This window comes from Camarhynchus parvulus, chromosome 1A (assembly GCF_901933205.1).
Source record: "Camarhynchus parvulus chromosome 1A, STF_HiC, whole genome shotgun sequence".
NCBI lineage: Eukaryota > Metazoa > Chordata > Aves > Passeriformes > Thraupidae > Camarhynchus > Camarhynchus parvulus.
The window spans coordinates 3,994,443-4,011,482 of NC_044586.1; the positions used below are offsets into that span (position 1 = coordinate 3,994,443).

Below are 17,040 nucleotides of genomic sequence, written 5' to 3' on the forward strand. Positions count from 1 at the left end.
AAAAAAATCAAGACAGAATGTGGAACTCCTTGTGGTTGGGTTTTGTTCTTCAAATGTCATGTATGGACCTTTGTTTGTTGACATACCCCTCTACACATTCATGAAAACAAGATGTTCTCTTGTCACTTAGACTATCATGGTAAGACATTTTAAATAAATACTTGACATAATTTCAGAAACAGATGTTAGACAGTAAAACTGGATGTTTGCAATAGAAATGGCTGGGTCATATTTAGTAGTGCTTGGAATTTTCAGTTTTATGCTTCATATTATCACCAGCAATGCATGAAAACTCAACAGCTATTACACCCTCAACTTTTCTTTTGAAATGTATTTATCTTTAAAATTTATTTCAAGAAGTTTACAAGTAGAAGTGAATATTTTTCAATAACCTTAACTCTGCCTTTTCACTCACATGCTTGCTACAATTCTACTTACATGTATTTTTTATTTTCTCCATCTTCAGTAGGAGGTGGATTTGTTTGCTCTACCATCTCTCACAGTGGCTAAGAAAGTGTGAAACATACTCAACCTAAATTTTGCTTCTCTGGGCAGTTCTAGCCCCAGTGTTGCTCCCTTTAGTACTCCTGGTTAAGTATTTGTGTACTAATAACATAACTCCATTGTTAATATTGCTCTTCCCTGACTGATTCAAATGGAGTATGTCTGGTACCTGTAGTAATAAATTTTGAAAAATTGCTGGCTCTTTTTCCGGGGGCAGAAGTAAGATTAATTTGATTTCTTCATAAATTCCATTGTTTTGGTTTATTTACATGCTACAGCCAATTTTCTGTGGCCTGAGTTAGCCAGGGTCAGTGTGGTGTTAAGGTCAGAGATACAGCAGGGACACAGATGTGCAGTGACATCTCAGTCAGTGCTCATTGTTATTTTTTTTAGAGACTATGCAGACTTTTTAATCGAATAAAATGCCCTGAAAATTCTGGTAAGAAAAAAAATTGAGAGAACAATTAACAAAAATTACTAAATCAATTAAATTTTACATTGAGATCTGTAGACTTTGCTCGTGTTTTGTCATTCAGTATTTGCTTTGTACGTGTAAGGAGAGCCGCACTTAGATTATCCTCACTTTTAACACAAGGGAAAAACATGACAAAGATTTGTGTCTCAGTGATGAAACTTGCAAAAATAGAACACTTAAGATAACCCAGACTTTGAAAAACATCAGTAAAAAGCCTCCTGAGCTCCATGAACATGTTGCAGGCTGCACATGTCACATAACTAGAGACTACAATTTTTTTGCCTGAGGCTCCCACATTTAACAAAGGGAAATGCTGCTTTCAACAAAAGATGCTATTCTAGTTATGTGCCCTTTTACCCTGCCAGAGGAACAGCTGGTATCATAAAGTCGCAGCTAATTTGTATCATATCTGCACTAACAGTCAGATTTAGTTTGTATCAAACTTTCAAAGTTGGACTTAATGCCACTTGATGGATGACAGCTTTTCTTGCCTCCCCCCTTCTCAAAACATATTTAAACATTGCCTCCCACATAAAAAAAGCCCTCCCAATATTCAAAATACAGAGTCTTTAACAAGCTCACATAACCAAAATACATGTTAAATATAAATCATTAAAACTAGCAAATTAAAAAATCCTAAAGAAGACAGCAAATACTATACTAGCAGTTCTGAAGTTCAGTGACAAATAAATAGTGCTTTAAGACAGACACGTGGGTACCAAGTGTAATGGAAAAGAATTTTATCCTAAAAAGAAGAGCAGGAAAAAACCCTGCCTCAGGTAATCTCTTGAAGTTTGGGGTATCTGTTCTCCAGATTCCAGTCTGCTTACAGAGACTGTAAGGGTTTTTTCAAGGTCAGCACTCAACAATTTAGGGAAGACCAATTTCACTTATTTTTTTAGGGGACCTGTTTCTCATTTAAGCTATTAAATGTCATCTACTTTCATTTTAAGACCCCTGTTTCAGAGTGCCTTAACTGTGTAAAGGGACTCAAGTGAAAGTGAGCGTCAGGCCAAAGACTCAACAGCTCCAAACCTACAGAGCTCATGTGAGAAAAAGTTGCAAAAAAATAAAAAAAAAATTTAAAAAAATCAATCTCTTGTTGGAAAATAGGCATGGGCAACTTCCAGAGTCTGGGAGTTCAAGCTCAGTTCATACCAACATCTAACAATGATGGCGTGCTGCTGAGGCTACCCCAGCACAACACCTGAGTACACAACACGAGCTGGAGACGAGATACTCTTTTCAAATTTCAGCCATTTCTCACTTCCACATTATACAGAAACACTGGGCCAAGGCATAGCATGATCTGAAAGCATCACCAAAGTGTAGGCAAGGAAAATCTGTGTAATGCTGCACAGTGTAATCATTATCAGGGTTCTGAACAATTGGGCCCATTTATCAGAGGGAGATTGGTGTGCTCTGTGAAGTTACACACACCAAGCCAACAATGGCCCCGGGAAGTTGCACAGAGGACAAAGACACAGCTTCTGCTTGTCTCTGCTCCCTGATGGACTCTCTGCCAGTGTGCAGAGCCAAAGTGCAGCACATTCCAGCCACCTCCTCTCCAGTGAGCTGGATCTGCTCCCTACCTACTGAGAAGATGCAAATAATCAACTCCACTCCCTTCACCCTGAGCACAGCAGTGATTCTGCCCTTACATATGATCTTTCTGCTTGTTTAGAATTTTTTAATAATTTTTTTTCAAATGTTCTTAAACCTCTGTCTGACAAGGCATGATTTGTCAGAAGCAGATTTCTCTTCAGCTACCCAGCATTTCCATTTTACAATTCCTAGGTGCTGTAATTTCTGGAAAATAAAAAATGTTCTTCATCCAAAACTTGGGATGAGTCACAACAGGTTTACTTGTTTGGGTTCACCCTTAAATGAAGAATAACTTTCTATATCTAAATGATGCTCTGGCTTTGTTTACAGCCACTCCAAACAGTTGTAACACCTCCTCAGCCACACAAAACCCACCAGGCTCTCATCTCTCACAAAAGAGTTTTGCCCAAAAAATGCCCCAGCTGTAGTTACAGGGAAACTTGGGCAAGATTGAGTTCTGCCCCTCCTTTTCTGAGTAGCAGAGAGGATGGATGAGAGAAGGAAGACCCTCTGTCCATCTAACTTTACCTCACAAAGCCATAGGAAATATCTTCAGAGACTCTACAAAAATGCTTTTCTCCTAAATTATTATTTAGGAGAAAAGCTGACCAAACCCATTCTTACACAATGTTTCCTAATGGCAAACATCTTTCAACAAAACAAACATTTCCAAGGGAAAATAAAAACCAATCCTCCCTACCCAGTGACTCTGAACCTTAACCTTTGAGGGTAGCACTTATTCTTGAAAGTAATTCATATAAGCATGTCACATTGCCTTCCAAAGCCAGGTTTGACTGTATTCAAAAACTAACAGAAGACTTTACAGGACTGTCATGATAACACTAACTGTTACTGCCCTTTATATTCAGATAGAGATGTGTCTCGTTTCCAGTACAGAGATAATGCTGTTTTTTTCCTTTCCAAATGTGTGTATTGGTCCACAACATTTGCTTTAATGATTTTTTTAAAGGCAACTAATGGCCTATTCCATGGTATTGTTATTCACATGCCCTAAAACCCATCCCCCTGTTCAGCTTTGCCACGTGAAAGTGGATGTTAAGTATGGAAAATATGATCAGATTCTGCCTTTGTGACAGAATTCTTTTGTCACTTTGACAAGCGCTGGCCAAGCACCAGGGGGACTTCAGGATGAGAGAGGTGACATTTACCGTGCATCCTACACTTGGAGAAGATGATTGAGCCCCTAGAGGATGGATTTTCAGATGCAATTCCTGAACCAAAATAAGGAACCAGCCCCAGCTCAGCCTCAGTTTTGAGGGGTTGAAGTGCCTTCTTTCAACACCTGTCTACAGATACAACTCCAACTGCTGAGGTATCAGAAGCACTCTGGAGGGCAGTCACTGCTCTCTTTGGGCATCCAATCCTTAGCACAGGCAAAGAGGACTCGCGTTTATGACCCCACTTGCTTTTGGACAGTATGGCCTCCTTTGCCTGGATTCATATTTTTAAGGAATTTAAATACCTCATAAACACACTACTTGTGGAAGCATGTGGGAACTTTAAGCTAGACATCTCATGGGAAGAAGTGTTCCATGGGAAATTCCACAACAGTTTGGCTGGTTCTGAATCGAAAAGAAATCCTAATTTTGAAACATCAGCATTTCCTACAACTGGAAATACCAGATTGCATCTGGCTTCAGTTTTAAACACTCCCCCCACCGAAGGCTCAAAAGTAACACAGAACTGCAAAACAACACCCAGGGCAGAGAACAGCCTGCAACGATTAGCACTTGCACAAACCTTCCCAGAAGTGCAGACAAAGTTAAATTTGCTTCCCCAAGGATGATGACAAAACCAGCTGAAATGGGCCCGGACCCAGCGATCCTGATGGGGAGGGAAGGCTGCTGGAGATGAAAGGCAATGCAAGCAGTGTCCTGCCTTCTGCTGTGTGTGCCGCCTCCTCCTCCTCACTGCTCTTGCCAAAAAAAGAGGGGCAGAGGAGGCCCAGGCACAGAAAGTGGTCCCCCACCAGTGACCAGCAGCTCCTTAGACCCTGAACTGACTGAAGATGATGGTATTTAAGGGAGCTGACTCAATGCTGAGGCAATATTTCTGACCCATCATTCTGCTGTCACAGACACTGCCTTAAACTTTAGAGCCAGTCCACAGTTTGTCTCCAGCCTGGAATTTCCATATATTGAGGGGCTAAAGTTTACACACGTTATAAACACTTCCTCTAAATGGTTTGTGAGCCCCCACTTGTTCTGGCAGTGAAAGAACAATGTTTGTAAAAAAAAAAATGACTAAGTGTTCCATGTTGTAAATGGTCAGTAAACACAGTTACTTGGTCTCTCACATATTTCTCAGAGGCTGCTTGCTCCAAAAAGAAGACACAACAGGATAGCAGCACTCCAGCATATGATCATAACACAAATAAATATGATTTAAGACTCCCACTGCAAGAAAAAACTGCTAAAATCCAGTGGAGAAAACAGGGCTTTTAAAAGAATGGCTATACACCAACAAAATGATTACTGTAAAACACAATGATTTTTGAGTTGAAGGTAAAATTCCACATGAAATGCTTTAAAATCTACTATCAATTCTGAATAAAGTAGTCACTGGTGTCAGTGACACCAGAGGGACAGGAGCCAGGGGTCTGCTGCAGGATTCTCCACTGATTTTCACAGGAATCTGGATCAGCCTCCAAAGAAATAAGAAAACACACAAGAAAAAAAAAAGCCTCAAACAAACCCCCCAGCTTCTGAATACCACAGGAAAGGAAGTCTGAGATAACTTCTTTGATCATACTCACAGGAAGGCAATCAGAGGAAATATTCTGAGCTTTTCAGTAACAAACCAGCTGCTTGATGAATCAAAATGACGACTCCAGAAAAATGAGGTGAACTCTATACAAAAACAGAAAAAAAAAAAGGACCTTATTTAGCAAAGGCATAATTACTCTGCATTCTTCATTTTTCTTTGGTAAAGTCTTTAATGACACTCCTAGAAAGCCAGGGCTTTTTTAGGTATGAAATAAAACTTTAAAAGTTTTAAGACACCAAGAAAACCCACTGTCAAAAGCTCTAGAAATTACAATTTGACAAAGGAGATTCTGATTTCCCAATATCTCTTAACCAAATCAGTCACTAAAACATCTTTAAGAAATGAAGCTTATACAGATTCTTGTTGTTAGAATAAGATGAAACATCTTGTCTGACCAGCAGTGAATTTTCACAGCACAGACAGGTTTCCAGCCCACCCCCCTAAGGATATAGGATATTTTCTGCAGAATAAAAAATGTTCAAAAAAGTACTCTGCAAAGGCAGATAAACAACAAGATGACAGTCTGTAGATGATGCAAAACTATTCATTTTAATCAAACTTAAAAGTCAGTACTACAGAGTGGGGAAAGAGTTTGTAGCAATTAATTTCTACAGGCAAACTGAATTCATTTTGCAGTAGTAAAGGTGCAGGAGGGAAAAAAGAAACCCTAAGACCATTCTACAAACAGCAATCAAATCTAAACGAGCCAATGACACTCAAAACTTCTTGGAGTGTGAGGAAGAGCTCTATGAGAATATTAGAAGGCTCCCTAAAAGGGTTGCCATGGATTAGAATAGGCTTCCCACCCTGAACAATCTCTGGGTGACCTGGTAGAAACCCACAATGGACACCAGAAAATGCAGAAAGAACAAGATTCAGTGAACTGGGGTATCTTTCCCTCTACATTCAGCTACTTCTTTGGTAGTGCACAGACACACCAGAGTAAAAATAAAAACTGCAAGCTTTCTTCAGAGAGCCTCTAGTGGTCTGTTCTATTTAGAACCGAGGACCTTCATGTTGAACATCTGCTGCCAACAGAGGAAATGGATTATTTAAAAATCAACCTATTTTCAGTCATTTTAAGATAATAGCATGGGGTTGGTGCTTGCATTCATTTCTGGTTATTCCCTGGAATAACCTCAGACTTTTGAGGACTCAATATAAATGGCTGTTCTGTAATTTCAACAACAATTTTACAGTCTGGCCTCTAGGTTTTAAGACACCTGTCACTAATTCACATTATTGCAAAGACTGGGTGGCCAAAGGCAGGAATTTGATCCAATGTATTAGGAGTTTCAGTGCTAGATTCAAGAGATCTCAACCCCAATTTTATACTGAGCATAACTGTACGTATCTCACATAAGAAAAAAGAACAATGTAAGAAAAGAACCCTGATTTTCAGGGTTGAAAATAACAACAAGAACTTTAAATCTTCTTCTTCCTCTCCCTGGTTACACCTGCTAACAGCAAGAGCAGACCAGACTCTATCAGTCCAGAGCTTCAACTCATGAATAATAAGGCCCTTCCAGGTCACTGAATTAATTCCAACTTTTCCACTAAATTGAAAATCTTACTTTGCTCATTTCTATGGTTTAATGTGCCCCATTTGACTCTCAGCAGGAATAACTTCAAGACATTCAGATCATGCTTTTGGAGGGTCCTGGGTCCAAAAGCCCTTTTCTGCTTCAGACCATTTGTTCTCTTTCAATCTCTTCAAGATTTCTAAAATGGATACAACCCCAAAAATATTTTTATTTTCTTTCCCACAGTTGTGAAGACCTTTTCTGCTACTCTCCTTGCATTTGTTCTGTTCTAAACCAACACTTTTGTGAGTCAAGTTCAACATAATTTGTGATAACAATAAAATGACTGAAATATTCTCTCATAGTGTTTGCCTTCCAAAAGAGCTTCTCTCCCACCACAGTTCCATTGTTAGCTGACTATGAAGGGTTATGAACAATTTAACAAAAAGGTAATTTCTATATAACTTAAGCGTGAAGGAAGTTCAGGCCCAGGTCAAAAAACAGACTCCATACATCCAAACCCTCCAATCCAACAAACATCCCTCAGCTTTGGATACAACTTTGGGCTGTAATCTTCAGTGGTAAAATTGGCACCATTTTTCCTGATTCTTCAGTCCTTCAAATTCCCCTGACCATAAACTTTGGGTTCATGTTCTGCTCTCATTTGTGCAAAGGCATTAAAAGCACCCCAGACCTTGGCCCACACCCAGCACTGCACATTCAACACTCAATTTCCAGCTAACAGGGGCACTGTTGTTCCCAGTAGGAATTCTGGGAATCATAGATTCCCAGATAACACGGGACAGTAGCCATTAAACACAATTGTAGTAACTGAAATGCTTTTATCGGAAGTTCTTAAAAACGCTTCAGCAGAAGTACTTTGTGGCTTAAGAAGTTCAGGAGTTGCTGCTCTCTTGATGATAGAAACTGGAGAAAACAAATCCCATCCAAGGTCATTCAGCAGTTGACCTATGACATTTAAATGCGGGTTGGGGAGGGTTATTAAAAATATCTGCATACACACACAAAGAAAAGCGTGGTTTCACTGCCCTCTGCTCTGTTAATGAATCTGGTTCCATTACACCTGGTAGTTTTGAATGGAAATGAAGTTATGGGGCCCAGTTCTCAAACTCTGTGTCGCGGGTATTCCGTTTTATCCAGGGATCCCAGCAGGGATCAATATCAGATGTTCAGAGTAGGACACAGGGACAGGGAAAGTACATAATGGTGCTTCCCACAAATACTCTACAGCAGCTTGTGACTTCCAGAAGGCCTGAGTCAAAGGTGGAATCCATATATTTACTGATCTCCATGGCAGTCTTTTTCCATTAGGTTCGGCAGCTGACAACACTGAAAAAAATCCTGTGACAGAGTCCTCACTCACCTAGAGCACAGTTAGCTGGTATGCACACCAAGTATTCAGCATTGCATCCCAAACAATGGTGCAATCCCAAACCTGACAGCAAGGTGGTTAAAAAGCTCCCTTGGAAATATCACACCTGGGTTTCAGTCCCACTTACATGTGTAACCACTTAGGAAAATGAAATTACATCAGTAGGAGAGAGTGGGAACAAAGAGTAGTTGAGAAATGCATTTGAGCATTCTTTGTGACAAGGGAGATAACCCAGTCTACCTACTGCACTCTGAGTTAGCAACTTATTAGATAAAAGGACTCATCCTCTAGTCTGTAAAAATAGCAAATATTTCACAGAAACACAGAATAGTTCAGGTTAGATGACGTCTCTGGAGATTACCTAGTCCAATTCCCTGCTCCAAGCAGGCTGCACCACGTCCAGTTGGGGTTTGAGTATTTCCAAGGACAGAGACACCAGAGTCTGTCTTGGAAATCTGTTCCAGTGTTCATCTCTCACAGTAATAAAGTTGTTCCCTACATCTAAATGGATTTTCTTTAATTTCAATTTCTGTCCTTTCACTGGCACCTTTAAGAAGACACTGGTTTGGTTGTTTTTACTGTCATCTGTCCCCACTCCCATGGTGACAGACTCACAGTGTGTGACAGCCATAGAGTGGCTGTTGAGCTTGAATCTCACCCCAGTTACAGCTAGGAATTTTTATCCATAGATTTCAAAATTGGCTGTTGTGCAAATTATTTCTTTTCCCTTGAGTCATGAGAATGACAGCAGGAAACCACCTTTTAAAAAAAAATAATGTAGGTGAAGTATTTCTTTGAATACCCACTTCTTCCAGAACTACTTTTTTCCTTTTGATTTTTAGGTTGTCACTGTTGTCATGTAATTTATTTACATGGGAAGGCATTACAGAGGGAGCAATTAAAGTTTTTCCTTGAACATGCTGTGTGCAAGAAGATGACTTTTCAATACAGGATTTGGCAAACGAGTGTTGCCAGCAGCAGAGGGGACAAGAAGCCTCAAACTCATCCATCAGTAGGATACCCAAAAAAGCTGCCCACGGAATTTGTCTTCTAGCATGACCTAGAAAGGGGAGGAGTGTTCGCACCTGTGAGCTGCTCACCCAGACACTTGCACACAGATTAGCAGCACAAAACAGCAGTTCAAAGATGATAAAAACACCTCACGCAGCAATATGCTTGAGTTAAATTAAAAAAGCATAGTCAAATCCCACTGGCTTCAGGCTAAACACACATTTACAGGCTCTGCTGAACACAGTTTGCTGTACCTGAGCTCCACGTCTCCCCCTTCCCTTCTGCCACACTGCTAAGATATTCTTAATGAGAAACTCGTGAAAGCTTCAGAAAATGACAAATTTCCCCTCCACCATCATAAAATGCCAATTATGCTTACACTGACATTACCAGGACAGTAGCAGGACACACTGATATATTGGAGGAAAGCCACTCCTGTTACATTCACAATGATTTTCTCTCAACAAAAGTGAGCATCTTTCAGATACAATGACTGCCCTACATACAGGGTTTCATTCTTCACATCCTGGCACGGAACAGGAAAGAAAGCCAAGTGCTTCCTGAGGTTAAGCACACCCAAAAGGAGGGTTTGGTACAGCTCATACTGAGTGAAAGTAGATTGTGAGATCTGTGCGTGGTAATTCCTGAAAGTAGAGAATAACAAATAAGCAAAGTATGTGTGCATCTTTGTCAGATGTGGGCTGGAACAGCATCCTTGGCCATGCAAATCTAGCACTTGCTTCCTTCTTTGGCCACATTTGTGCTACTAAGCAGAAACCATTTGCTAACCACACAGCAGTGGCATTCACATTAGCAGAAAACCAGACTCCTCTTCTTTTCCTGCTTTGCTCAGCACTTACTGACCACAGGAATAAACAGAGGGCTGTGCTCCTCAGCTGCTCCATGCAGGATCTGCTCTTCTCACAGGGACATCAGGGACAGCAGGGACAGGCCAGGCCCATTCCAGAGCAGCCCCTTGTCCTCACATAAACCTCGCTGCCAACAGAGCAGCAACACGCACAGGGAGGAAAAGCCAGCTGAAGGGGAGCACTCCCCTCTCAAACTGTGTATTTGCAAGAGAAAACATTTTAAAATTTAAAATCCAAAGCTGGTGATGTCCCTGTTTTTAATCTGGAAATTGAACATAAGCTCCCCTCCATCACTGGCAGTGGATGCAGGCCTGTCTGCTACAGAACGTGCTTCTGAGGGGAACTCTTTACTGCTAATAAAAAGTCCCAAATTGCTTGCAAATTCGCTGTCCCTTTCAGAAGAGGGTTCCAGAAAGCTCAGAGCTCTAATCCAAGTTGTTAATAATCCATTGAAAAATACAGCATAATAATTCCAAAATAGTTTCTTCCAGCAGACAGTAAATGGAAACTGCCTGCTTTAAAGCATATTTTGACAGCTGCTAGCATCATTTAACTTTTCAAATAAAAGAATCTGCTCAAAAAGAAACAGAGTAAGTAAGCTAAAAATTTTGAAACAACAAAAAGGTCTCTTGTAAAAGCTCTGATTTTCTCCTGTGTCATCTTCAGCTTTTGAATGGAAATACCCTAGTGGAATGGGAGAGAGGGGGCTGCAGGGAAAATTCTGTGAGCTGTATCCTTTTAAGGAAAGTTTAATTAATGGCATTTCTGAGAAGAATTTTGATTGACAGGATTAGTGCCAGCACTAAAAGTTTCTATTTGTGGATCCTGGATCTCGCAGCTCCCATAAAAATAAAAAGAGTTCAGAAAAGAGCTTTGTGCAAATGAAGGCATTCCCTCAGCAGGGAAGGTTCATGTGAACCTCTTCTGTGGCTTCCCTTCACATGGGTTTTTCTGTGGAGATAGGATAGCACAAAGTCCCTGGAGAACACCCTCTCCATGAGGCAAAAGGTTTGCTTCCATTTTCTAGGTTGGTCCTTGGGCAAGGTTTCTAAAAGGAGTCAAAATTAAACCCTAAGAATGAGTGTTCCCAAATTTTGTGGAGGGAAACATTTGGTTTCACTTTCTTTTCTTTTGGATTTATTTCAGCTTTTAGTTCAGACTAACTTTTACTTTCTAAATTCCTACCTCCTTCCTGCTAAGACAATCTAGTATTTTCCCAACATCACTCAGCTCAAAAAATTTCAATTCTCTAATCACCTATAAAGACATGGAACAAATGATTAAGTTGACCACAAGCACTGTTTTATTTGATTATTGTCAAATCTTTAAGTAGTATCTCAAAGAAACCATCTTTACAAGGGGTAATGCATTTCATTCCAAAAGAAGAAATTGGAAATGAGCCAATGCTGCTCCTTTGCAAAAACAAGGGAAGGACACAGCATTCCAGTTCCCACAGGAAGCACACACCAGTTTGCTGAACCATCCTCCAGAAACTTGGAAATGGAAGAAAAGAAGAAGGAGGAAAAAAAATTAACCTCTTCACTTTCTACATCCCTTCTCTACCACCTTCCTCACAGGATAACCTAGTTCAGATCCACTTATTCTATCCCAGAAGTTTGCATGCATCTTGTTTGCATCACATCTTGATGGTTTAGCCCCATTTGTTCCTCTGCTCTTTTCCTGCTTTTCCCTCAGCTCTACTGTTTTCCAGCTTATTTGCTCACTCCTGTTCACATTGTTGCTATACCAAACTTAAACCAATGTCTTGGCCCAGATCCTCTTCCTCCTACTCCTTATTGTTATTGTCCTGGTATCTCCTACCTCTGATCCTATCAGTTTTAGGGGTTGTTCCCATAAACCTCCAATCTGTCCCTTTTTGCACCTTAAAAAATTCTTGGATAACATAATTTCTTCAAATTATAAGCATCCCTCTGCATTTGGGCTTGCAAATTTCTGCATTTTGACTGAGACAAGATGGACAGAGTTAAACTTCCACAGAGGAAAAATATCACATTGCACCAGAATGCTGCCACTTAGTCAGGAACAATGCAAAAAAAAACAATGCAAAAAACTCTTTTAAGTGGGTTTATCAGGTATGGAAAGCTTGCAAATCAGGCATCACAAAGAATGTCCCAGTAGTCACATTATTGGTGATTAATACATATATCTTCCTCCATAGGCTTTTCCAGTGACCCAACAAACCACTGCTTTTGTTCCAGCTGCTGTCTGGGAGCAGCTGGAGCTTTGATGCTTTCAGGTTCCATTTCTGCAGTGTTTAGTAGAGATGACTGGTACACACCCTTTTGAGTTCAGACCCACTTATTCTATCACAGAAGTTCTCATGCATCTTATTCGCATCATATCTTGATGGTTTTGCCCTGGTTTTTTTTCTCTACTCTACTGTTCTTCCAGCTTATTTGCTCACTCCTCTTCACATTCTTGCTACACCAACCCTTTAAGGCTGCAGCGTTACTATCTCAACTTCAATTAGCTTAAAAATGCCTGCAGAAAGGAGTAGATAGGCCTGAATACTCAAGGGCCTCTAGATGTCTACACAAATACTGAAATTTTAGTCTGCTCAGGAGAGCAGATTGATTGTTATAGATGGGCACCATCAGCTCCACTCCATAATTAACCAGCTTTGTCACCACGTGCTGGAAAAAGGATCATCACCCTGAATTCTTCCTGTCCTGCCCCATGGATGGAGGAAATGAAGCTGCAGGAGAAGGCATGGCAAGCATTGTCTATTTTCTACCTGCTCACTCCACATGCAAACACAAAACCTGGCAGTTTGCAATCCATCATCTAGAGGGAAACCACCAAGGCTGCCTGTCAGCCTTCAAACACTACCTGTGTCCTCAGTGATACGTGAGCTTTGCCAAACCCACTCCATTCATTTTAATGAACTACAAGTCATAACTTCAAAATGCAGTTTTGAATCTCTCCTCATATAAACAGCAAGGAATGTGCACGTGGAAAAAAAAATGTTATCCTGGTCACACCTATAACTTTTCAGAAAGGAAGGGCATGCTCAGGTACTGCAGATGAAAGTCAAGATGACTGAGCCCCAGCTACTTGTTTAGACTGTTAGTCTTGCTTGCAGTGGTAGGAAATATTACATAAAATCCATGTAACACATACAAGCTAAGTGCAAATGATGAAAGAAATCAGCAAGGGAAAAGAGGCCAGAGAGCTGTTGTGATGGAAGAATAGCAGCTGGGAAAACTGAAGTCAACCCAGCTATGTTATTTTTTAATTAAAAATAAACATAGCCTTTGTTGCCAAGGGATTGGTTAGCATTCCATTAAAAAAAAAAAAGGAATTTTGTTTTACTTCATTCTCATTCCCTTCCTAACCTCCCTCCCCTCTCTGTCCCCTCCTTCCCCCTTCAAAAAAGTATTTATAGATTTTGCAAAAAAGGACATGGTCATAAAGTTTAGTTGAATCTGCAGCACCACACAGAACCCCCTATTTTTAAGGCATCCTCTTTCTCTCACACCAATGCCTCTTTGATTAAAAACAGTCAGACTAAAATTTAATTTTGCTAATTATTTTGTCTTCTGCTGCTGAGGTCTGTGCTAGCTGTACAAGTATGCATGACTAAAGTGCACGTGTGTGAAGGGTAAAAATCCTGTTAGGACAGCCCTTCTAATGGAGGCTTCAGCAGAGCCATGTTCATCCTTCCAAGTTCAGCCTTGCTTCTCTTTGACACCAAAGTAGCTTTTGCTCACATCTGGTTAGGGGTTTGTCCTAGTTTTTGTGAAATTTCTTTGTGTCCAAGACCAGTGAAGATCTCACGTTTTTTTCTTTGCAGTCCTCACTTCACAAAGGAGTGTGGATTCACTTTGCAGAGAAAAACCAAAGCATCCAAAGACTCAGTTGAGGATTTTCACACATTCCAAGGACTCAAAGGTTAACTATTTTTAAAGGCTGACTACCTCATTAGCTTCCTTGCCCATAGCTTTTCATTCATTCATCTTTCCCATTCCTTGTGTGCTTTTATTATGCCTGACCTCAGAGAAGGTTCCTGCTACCAAGCTCTTCTTTACACAGCTTCCACATCACATTTCAAAATCTTATCAGGCATAACCAACTCCTATTTTCTAATTCACCATCTGCTTTGCTAGTTACACATTTTATTTAAGATGTTTTAGGCCATTACTCATATGAAATACATATCCAGAGGCAGTAGCAATTGTTCTGATAAAACACATAGGAGCTGATGGGGCAAGCCTCCCCAAACCAGATCAATGAAATGTATAATTTCTGTAGAAATATCCATCTTCAGCTGAGCAAATATATCAGTTCTAGTTGAATCAAAGAAAGGTCTACCTAATAATTAGGCACTAAGCTAAAGGGTGAGAAAAGAGAATTAAGGTGAAATAAAACTGACTTCATGTACATCCTGCATCTCAGGGTAGTACCATCACATCATCAACCTAAAGGGTGCTCAGGAGCAGGATTGTTCCCTGCCTGGACTGTCTGGAATCACTCCAGCTTACATTAAAAGAAAAAGGGAAAATAATTATTTAATTATTCATTCAGTGCAGAGCAACTATAAAGAGACTCATGACCAGCAGCAGCAGAGTACAGGATGGCAAATTTTCTACGTCCATTTTTACAAGAGAAAGCCCCAGTATTCACCCCCAGCTGCACAGAGGGGCATTTCAACCTTCAATCTTGTAAGGAGATCTGAAAATAGATTAGACTGGAAGTGTGTCTCTTTCTGCTTTTCTGTTTAACACACACCTTCTATGCATCCCAATGAATTTTCAGAAAGATTTGAATTCATGAAAATTTAAAGACAGAAATAATTTTTCACCCAGCTCTGGTCACTATGTGCTGACTCACATCCAGATTCCTCCAGTATTTGAATCTTCCATTGACTCCAGAGAAAATTTGTGGTTGACCACAGAGCAAAAGCTTAGCTAACTAAATACCATAATGCATATTATTTGCCATGCAACAGTAAACACAGGAGAAAGAGGATACGAGGTTACAAAACATTTTTCTTTATGCTTTGCATATTTTTTGGAATAGGAAAGATAACCACATTAGGCAAAGCAATGTGTTTGTTTTGTCTCAAGGGCATTGGCTCACAAATAAATGTTACTGCAACTAGTCAGAGTTCAAGTCGTTGGTGCCCAAACTATAAAAGAAAAGAAAGAAAAAAAAGAAAAAGACAAGGCCTTTGGAAATGAAATGTTATTCCTCATCCCAGCAAAACATAAATAACTCAACAGTTTAGTGACCAGCAGTACACAACAGAATGAATTCTGGGTATCCAAGCATCAAAGCATGACACTGAAACATTCCATGAACATTAACTCTTATGTGGCAACACAAAATTGGATTAGAAAATAAGAGAATCTCAGTGAGACAAATAACTTGGCACTGGCACACCCTACCCATGCTAAGCTTCAGCCTCCTTGGGTTTTACACCAATTTCCCTGCAAGAATAGATTTTAGTTGAATTAAACATGATTGGAGGGATGGTTTTATCTTTCAGATCGTCACTTGCTGCCAAAGCCAAAGGGTTACATGAAAAAGTCAGAGAGGGTTCTCAGCTAAACTTTCTTTCCCAGGTAGGGTGACTCTTTAACTACCAGATTAGAAGCTTCCTAATTCTTCCTGCTGAGGTGGATTCTATTATCCTTCTCACAGTGTTTTTGCTTTTCTTCAAGATCTGCAACAGCTCAGTTTAAAAATCAAACTCGAGAAAAAGTTTTGGGAGGTTCCTTCCATTCCCTTTCAAATGGGAGGGAGGGTACAATGATGAATTCTGAGCAGGACAGGGGAACCAAAATAAACCTCAAAAGTGCAAGGGGAAGACAGACTATCCTGTCTAGAGGGAAGGAGTTGTAATAAAGAAATACCATCTGTCTTTTTATTCAGAAGAACCACCGCAGCAGCAAGAATAACAGTGATTTTGCTGTTTTAAAATGCTGGGAGGCTTCTCTCACCATGTAACAGCACTACTTTATCTTTTACATCTCAGACCAAGCAGCTAAAGCCACTGAAAATGCAAGCATGTGCCAAAATGGGTAAAACATTCAAAACCATCGACAAGTCCCATCTTCATCTGGCAAACAGAAAATGGAATGCTATTTACAGCCCTTTGATATGTCTTTGTTTCTCATGGGAAACTAGTTGATGTTGTCTACTGCCAGCTCTCATTGTTAGCAATACTCACAGAGAGTTTATTAACTTTATGTCTTGGTGCCATTTGTCCAAAGCAACCCTTCTATAAAGGTCACATTAGATTGATACACAGCAAAAGTATCATATGGACATCAGAACTCATTCACCAAGTGGAATTCAAGAAGACTGATGCTTAAATTTTATGCATTTCTTATTTAAAAACAGAGCCCTCTTGTCAGGCAAATCAGGATTTCCTTGATCTTTAAGTTGTCAAAATATACAAAACTAAACAATAGTCACCCACTGCACTAATTTCTCCTATCCTGTAATACACACAACCACAGTTCAAAGCACATTTCTGTTTGAATACTCTCCATCTTCCTTTCCCAGCCCTGCTGAAAATCTGTGAATGAAGCAGAAATGCTGCCTGTATTCATCCCCGCTGTGGGAGCCAAGTTAACATTTCTCCCAGCTGAGAGCAGGATAATTTTATCTGGAATGGCAGAGAACTCCATCAGAACCGCCACATTGTGACAAGGACATGAAGGTACCACCAGTTTAGGTTCATTTCTTTTGGTGTAAGTCACAGAGAGGATCTCTGACCTCTACAGACCCCAATGCTTTTGAATTTATTAGGCCTCACTACCTCTCACAGTTTAAATCTCCGTTATGAATACTTAAAATAACATTACCACCTGCAGATCAGTGAAAAAAAAGCTGACAGGAGGAATA

General features: G+C 40.1%; 1 protein-coding gene across 4 annotated transcripts in view; it reads right to left on the reverse strand.

Annotated features, from left to right (window-relative positions):
- Positions 1–17,040, reverse strand: part of CALD1 (caldesmon 1) — a 171,568-nt gene that overhangs the window by 97,626 nt on the left and 56,902 nt on the right. For all 4 annotated transcript variants that reach the window (XM_030960809.1, XM_030960808.1, XM_030960811.1 and 1 more), the window contains one exon: positions 5,361–5,454. The gene's annotated coding sequence lies outside the window, so the exon portion shown is untranslated. The remainder of the gene's footprint in view (positions 1–5,360; positions 5,455–17,040) is intronic.